This window comes from Canis lupus, chromosome 6, assembly GCF_003254725.2.
Source record: "Canis lupus dingo isolate Sandy chromosome 6, ASM325472v2, whole genome shotgun sequence".
In the NCBI taxonomy this organism is placed as follows: Eukaryota; Metazoa; Chordata; class Mammalia; order Carnivora; family Canidae; genus Canis; species Canis lupus.
In genome coordinates, this window is record NC_064248.1 from 60,603,541 (window position 1) to 60,611,940 (window position 8,400).

Sequence of the window (8,400 nt, forward strand, 5' to 3'; positions counted from 1 at the left end):
TGACTCCATAGGGGTCATAGTAATCATGGTAATTGTGTTCACAAATTAAAGTCCCTCATTGACTATTGATTGGGAAAGAATCACGTTAGATCTACTTCTTTCCAAATCCAGGGTGTTGTGAGGTTTTTGTTTCGTGTGTTTTACTTTGTTCTGTTTGTTTCTTGGATGCCTGCAAAAGCAAAGGTTTTTGCTTTGAATGTCAAAGAACCCCAGGCCCCTTCAGTGTGAATTGTTTCCTTGTGAGTAGGTTCATAAATGAGCAATTTTTGGTTTCTGCATGCTGTGAAGAAGAGAGCTGCTCTTTCTGGTGTCATAAGGTGAGAGATAGACCTTTGCAGGCTCGTTCAGGGTACGAGGCCCACCCACAACTCCTGTAAGGAACCAGAAACAAGGAGCAGGAGAAAGAGCCAGACGCTGCAGCTGGAGTCGCTGTGCAGGGAAACACCAGTCTCAGGAGTGCCCAAGGGCCCTGAGTCCTGGGGACTGCCCCTGAGGTTGGCCCCCACATTCAGTGTCCTTTCCCTTCCTCCATTCTTCTTGAACCCACTGGAGGGCTGAACTATTCAGTCACCCAGTGAATTAGGGATAACCACCCCCATGCTAGAGATTGCAAAACTAGAAGACAGAGAAAGATACAAATTTCCCACCATACATGTAATGAGGCTCCTGAGGACCTGGTCTTTGATCTCCTTACCAAGCCGGCCTTCTTGATCTGCTCTCAGTGGGCAGCAAAAGGAAAACTCATTCCCACGACAGCATTACTGAGGAGAGGTGAAATGTGGCAGATAAATCTGAGTTCAGATCTGGCCTGGCCCCACACTGGCCACATAACTTTGCAAAGTCCTCTATGGCCTCCACCTTGGTCTCCTCTTCTTAGAATGAGAGTCACGGGAATGGCACGGGGTGATTGTGAGGAGCATGTGAGCTGACATATGCCGGACGGACATCTCGAAAGCACTGGCACTAGAACCATTAATAACTGATGATGATACTTTATATATAAATATATACACACATATATAATATTTATGTATTTTATATATGAATATTTATATATTATATATACTTTATGCATTTGTTTTATTTATACATGAGTATTTATATATTTCTTTATTCTATGTACATAAAATATATATTTATATGTATATAAATATATACTTTTTAAAAAAGATTTATTTATTTATTCATTAGAGACAGAGAGAGAGGCAGAGACACAGGCAGAGAAGCAGCTTCCTCGTAGGGAGCCCAATGCAGGACTCGATCGCAGGACTCTGAGATCACGCCCTGAGCCAAAGGCAGACGCTCAACCTCCTGAGCCACCCAGGCATCCCATATACATATTTTTTTAAGTTTACTAGACCCCTCCTGAATATAGTGCCCTGGGCTGGGGGCTGAAACCCAAGAAATAGGATATGTCTCTGCCTTTAATAGGTTTACAAATCTAGTTGGAAAGACAGGCTCTATGAAATAGCAAGAGTATATTTTCAACGCTAACTAAATGAAATATAAAATCAGTAAAATCAGAAAGAAGAAGCGGCAGGAATAAGGAGGAAGTGTTCGGGTAAGTCGGCTGGCTTTGGTAGACAGTTTGGTACAACCACCACAGGAGAACAGGGAAAGCACGTCACCCGCACTAGGGAAGTGGCCTAAGCAGTGACAGGAAGGCTTGCATATTTAACAAGAAATCTCAAGTTAACACAAATGGTTGGCTCTTTGATACCAGACTCAATTAAGAAAGACACTCAGATTGCATTTTGAAAGTCACTCTCTGATACTCTGCGAACGATGCAAAGATCTAGCACCTGACCTAAAAGCCCAGCCCTGCCGCACAAGATCAATTAATGTGTGGAACTTTGTGTGGAGAGGTGGTATGAGGGGTCAGATGACTTGGCTTGCACTTCAAAGGCCCCCACATCATCCAGATAAAACTAAGATAACTGCCCACAGTGAGGGGGTAATGTCAAGCTCTTATTTCTTTTCATAGATGTTGGCAAGACAGATTAGAACTCTCTACAATGGTATTTTCCATCCCTTCCCTCAGAGAACTATGGCCGACTCTTATCGTTCAACAGAGATTCCCAGTGGGAGAGCCGACCTCTGTGTGTGCACACACTTACACCAAAGCTCTATCTGGAGCAAGCAGTGTGTCTCCGTGGGTATGTGCATCACTGGGGCATCTTATTAAAATGTAGCTTTCGGTTCAGTAAGTCTAAGTGAGGTCTGAGATTCTGCATTTCTAACAGGCTCCCAGGTAAGGCCAAAGCTCTTGCTCCACAAACCACATTGAGAGGTACAGTTGGATAACTTCCAGGTGATTTGGGTTTTATGTTCATAGGGTTGAGACCAGGTAACTCCCCTCCCCCCTCCACCAGGTTCCTGAGATCCTGCTCAGATGCCCTGGTGTACAGGCACTCTATCTGCTTTCTCAGGGGAGGCTTGCCATGGCCGGGAGACGTCCCTTAGGGGTCTGTTAGCTTGTGACTAGAACACCTGAGACCCCACGGACACCTATTCCCAGACCACTTAGATGTGAAGTCATGGAAACCTCTGCCGTGTTCATAGAACGCTCTACATGTGGAGGTCAGGAGACTCTCCCAGGCCCCATAAATCTAAAACCCAAGGTGGAAACTTCCTGCTGAAGAATTCGGTAGTTCAGGGCAGAGTGAGAGAAGGCAAGAGAGACAGCAGGAGCTCAGAGTCCCCTCATCCTGGGGACTTTGAGTGCTGCTTGGAGTACCACTGCTTACGATATGGGGCAGATGATCGTGAGGCCTGCTAGCCATCAGGACAGAGCTCTGGCAGTGAAATGTTCCCACAGCTTCCAAGTTCTAAGAGAGTAATACTTGCTTTTCCCACTGACACGGTGACACACTGATCTGCCAGTTGCCTGCTGCCCACCGTCAGCGTGGGTCACAGTCACCGAGGGCCTGCAGGTAGCGCTGCTTTGGTTCAGACCCCCCTCCTATGCCCATAACTCTGAAACTACATGACATCTTAACCTTTATAAGAATTTCTTCAAGACAGCATTTAAAAACACCCAAATCTTTCTTGACCTTTACATTTTAGCAGAGTTTTTTTTTTTTCTTAAATTGATGTTACAATAATTTTTTTAAGCTGTGGCATTTTTAAAGCTACTTCAAGAGGAACTTCACTTTCCCTTACCCATCCTATTTGAGACCAATCATTAATCATGAACGGAAGGCACCAAGGCCTCAAACCCAGCTTTATTATGTTTTCGTGTTTGTGACATTTTCTTTCTATCAGCCAGTGGGAAGTCCCTACCATTTTCTTTTATTATCTACAAGTTGTAGAATTTGTTTTCCAGGTCCCATTGCTTTCCACATCCTCCTCTGACATGGCCCAAAGAGCCAGGAGAGAGCCTCCAGACTGGTGTTTGCAGAGAACAGCTTAGGGATATCATCTCTAACTCTGTAAAAGGCAAGTCTATTTTGTCTTAGGCAAAACAGACCTTTCTGCCTGTCAATGAACAACTTAAGTGTCACATCCAATCTTTTCTTTCCTCTTCATCAGGGCAACTCTTATGGAAGGAATATGGATGATGGACCCATAATTTCATTAGGGCTTAGGTCAGAGGTCACAAAAACCTGAGCATCCACAGGCCATGGGGCTCTCAGTTCTGCATGCCTATAGTCAGAGCTGAGTAGAACTGCTCCTTGTAAACCAGGGGTTCTTAACCTGGAGTTCATGAATGTAGGTATATGTATAGAATTCAGAAAGCTGTGAACTCAGATGGGGAAAATTTTACATTTTACAGTAAAATTTACATTTTACTAATGTCTAACTAAAATTTAGCATTTTATTCAATTATGAATATAGGCAAGAAACTACTGTGGTATTAGCAGTGCCTAAACTGTGTCACCAACAGAAATCGCAGTTTTTTGGGGTTTTGGTTTTTTTAAGATTTATTTATTTATTTTAGAGAGAGAGAGTAGTAGGAGAGGGGCAGAGGGGGAGAGAGAAGGAGAATCAAACAGACACCCCACCGAGTGAGTACAGAGCCCAACATGGGGCTCTATCTCACAATCCTGAGATCATGACCTGAGCTGAAATCAAGAGTCAGATGATTAACCGACTGAGCCCCAAAAATCACAGATGTTTTTACATCACATTACAGTGGTTGAAGATATGTTGAAAAATTACTTATACTCACTTATAGTTGAAAATATGATAGTTATTGGTCTGGCTGCTAGATAGTCTTAATGCATTAATAAAGAAGTACATATATTACCATATCACACATTTGTGTGTCTTTTTTAATACTTTGATAATTATATTTTTATGTAATTGGTTTCCTTTGCAATTCTATGTATTTTATGTTATGCATAAATCATTATTCTGAGAAGGGTCCAGAGGCTTCACCAGATGCCAAAGGCACATGCAAAGAATGGGTAAGAGCCCTCCGTTAGATTTCGTAGTTCACCCAAATTCCTGAGTGTCCATGTCATTCATTTTTGTAACATCCCTAATGCTTGTGGGATTTTCAGTTGACTTGCTTAAGTTGAGTGATCTTTCAGACCACTTTTTCTTTGCACTAGGAGATGTGTGCTATTATCACAGGTGATATCATGGTTATCCATTCATTTTATCATTCATTTATTTAAAATATCCCTAATGACCTTGATTAAGCTTTCTGCCAAGTACTGTAAAAGATTATCAAATGAATAACACATTGTCCTTGCCTCCAAGATCTTGGACTCTAATAACAAGTTTATAATGCCTATAAACTCCCTCTTAAATTATAAGCATCCTGTGCTGTTATTCCCATCAATAGCAAGATCTATACCTGAATAGCAAAGACACCCTACTCAAGTTTATGCTTGGTGTTGTCCAGGGACAGAAATGTTTCTTTTTCATCTTCTTCCAGAAATTATGAGGACTTTCATCCAACAGCCATTTATTAAGTACCAAATGGGATGAGTAGACAAGGGAGCTCAATGACTCTACATGACTCCAGAATTTCTAATTTGAGTCTCCAAATGGAGAATGCTACTTTTCAACAAGAAATAGAATATGTGTGAGGGGAGAGGTGAGATCAATACTGTGGGGAAAGGAAATTGTTGAGTTTTGAACTTGGTGAATTTGAGGCTATAGGATTATAATTGGATATATGGACCTAAAACTTATGAAAAAGTCTAGGTTAAAAATCTAAATACGAAAGTCATCAGTTGTATGGGTGGTAACTAAAACCACTGGCAAGGATGAGTTTATTCTTTTAACATGAAAACATACATTCTTTGAGAATTTTCAAGTACATCAAGACAATGATGCTATATAATAAATAACCTCCTAACCCTTCCCTCTACCAAACAATACGAAATAAATTCACAACTATGAAATCTCTATGCAAAAAATCACACTCTCAATATTACTTGAAGAAAATCCTGAGTGCTAAAAGTGCCAAAAAAAAAAAAAAAAATGTGAGTAAAGAGAAAAAGAAACAAATTCCATGCCCTTCTGCCCCTTTCTTTTCCCACCAGAGAGTTTGGCTATAACCAAAGGCAGACCAATAAAAATTGCTAGGAATTCAGAGGAGGGACATAGGCAAGAGGACCTTAGGGAAAGTTGGAGAGTGCACCAGAATGATTAAATACAGCAGGACTTTAGGAAGGGGATTTCAAAGTATGTGCCTTTTAAAAAGGTAGACAGTTACTGAAAGAGCCAGACACACAATTTAAAGACACAGTTGAAATAGCAAGTGTGATTTAAAGCTATGTGTCTCAAACACATAGCTTCTAGGAGGGGGGTTAAAAAGAAGAAGGAAGCAGTGTCCTTTAGGAATTTAGGTGATGAAGCAGAAAAGAAGAAAAAGGTAAGGTCCTGAAAGAAAAAAAAAAAATCAACAAAATTGGTGGACTCATAACCCCTCCCCCAACACCAAAACAAACAAAAACCTGCCAAAGTACCTGAATTTTACAGGACCAACAATAAAGAGTGTCATTTAACTAGGAACCATGAAAACCATTCCAATATCATAAAAATGAAAGACAGAACAATAAACTCCAAAAAGGACTATTGCAGAATGAATTTTCACACAAATCAACTGAGGAAAAGCCAACCTCTCCCCAAAAAAACATGAAGCAGAAGGAAACTTTAAGTTTACACTCAATACCGAATTAAATATATCCTAACAAGCATTTGAGGATATGAAAAACGACTTCAAATTAGAAATTCAAACACTGAGAACAGAAATGGACAAAAGAATAAAAAAAAAAAAAAAGCAGGAGAAATTTAAAAAATAGTTGATTGAACTCAAGGAAAAAATGGAGGAAAAAAGATCATCTTATCTCAGAAATAAAGAAGAAATTACAAAATGCACAAGAGAAAAGAGACTCATATGAAATTTTAATAAGGGGCATCAAAGAAAGGCAGGGAAACAACCAAGGGCATGAAAATGACATAAAGTAAGATACAAAATGGATCAGAGAAAAATAGTGGCAATAGAAAACTGACAAAGAAGGAATAATATTTGTATTATTGGAGTCCCTAAAGAACAAAAAGAGAAAACAAATGAAACACAACTACTGTTTAAAATTATAATCCAAGAAATTTTCCCAGAGATAGAAAAAGACCTGAATCCACACTTTGAAAAGGCTTTCTAGGCACCTGAGACAATTAACCCAGAATGGCCAAAAACAGATTCAAATTCCAGTAAAAGAAGTATTAGATCTCAAAGACAAAGATATATTCTTCAAGACCTCCAGGTAAAAAGAACAAACAATTTTTACAAAACTTTTTTTTTTCTGCAAAATTTACAACAACAAAAGAGTTTAGCATCAGTATCTATTTATTTATTTTAGGATTTATTTATTTATTTGGGGGAGAGAGAGAGTGTGTGTGCACAAGGGAGAGGGTCAGAGGGAGAGAGAGAATCCTCAAGCAGACTTCCCGCTGAGCATGGAGCCTGAGTCAGGGCTTGATTTCAAGACCCTAAGATCATGACCTAAGCCAAAATCAAGAGTCAGACACAACTACCTGAGCCACCCAAGCATCCTGACTGGCATCAGTTTTTAAAACCAACCTATAAAGAAGGCAACAATGGAGTAACATAGTTTAAGAGTTCAGTGAAAGAAATTGTGAAAAAAGGGATTTTATATATCATCAAGAGGTCCTTGACTACATCCATTAACATTAGGATATATCTAATATATCAAATTATTTTCAACATACAGGCATTTATGGAAAACTGGATCTATGAACTATCCTTGAAGAATTTACTGAAGAATAAGCTTCTTCCCACCAAATCATGACTGGGAGAACTTCAACAAAAGGACTGATACAGAGCATTTGAAAACATATACATGTGCATATAATACTAAAACAAAGGTGGGGGTGGGAGTGAAACACTACTACATAACTGCTGCATATTGGGTCAAAGTAAAATTCTTGCAACTAAAAAAATAGAAGAGATAGAAAAGTGGTTATATCTCCATTGCCATGCAGACATTCAGTGAATGGTAAAGGATCAAAATCCCAACACAGGGGAAGAAAATTTTAATAGTAGATAAACCACTAGCTAACTTAATCCCCCCCCAAAAGGGAAAATGTATGAAAATTCAAGTAAAAAAAAAAAAAGAAAAAGAAAAAGAAATGAAAAGAAGGAAATAACCATCTAAACGATTTTTTTCATAATTTTTTTTTAAATCATAACAGACTTAGTTACAGACCTCTGTGCAAATAAATTCAAAAACTGAGATGAAATGGGCAACTTCCTAGGGAAATACATATTGATCTTATTAGGGTTAGAAAGCTTAAACAGAGCAATTTCCATATAAGAAATACAGACAGTTATTAAGGTGCTCCCCCACAAAAAAAAAAAATCACCAGGCACAGCTGATTTCACAAGGCATTGTACTAGCTAGTCCCGTTGCTCTATAAATTGCTTCAGAACATTGAAAATGAAAGGAGGCTTTTTAATCCTTTTTATGGTGTAAATACTCCTATCTAAATAAATAAAGACAATAGGAAGAAATAAACCCACAGAGCTCAACACTCACAAATAACAATGCAAAAATTCTAAACGAAATAGAGATCTTCCTCAATTTATGATGGGGTTACATCTTGATAAAACCATTGTAAGTTGAAAATACCAGAAGTCAAAAATGCATTTAAGACCCTAACTTATTGGTTATCATAACTTAGCCCAGTCTGCTTTAAATGTACTCAGATCATTTACATTAACCTACACTTGGCCAAAATCATCTCCCAGAAAGCCCATTTTATACTGAAGTATTGAATAGCTGATGTAATTTATTGAATACTGTACTGAACGTATAAAACAGAACGGTTGTGTGGGTACATAGTGGTCAGTGTATCAGCTGTTTACCCTCCTGATCGCATCCCCGACTGGAAGCTGTGGCTCATTGCCAAGGCCCAGCATCA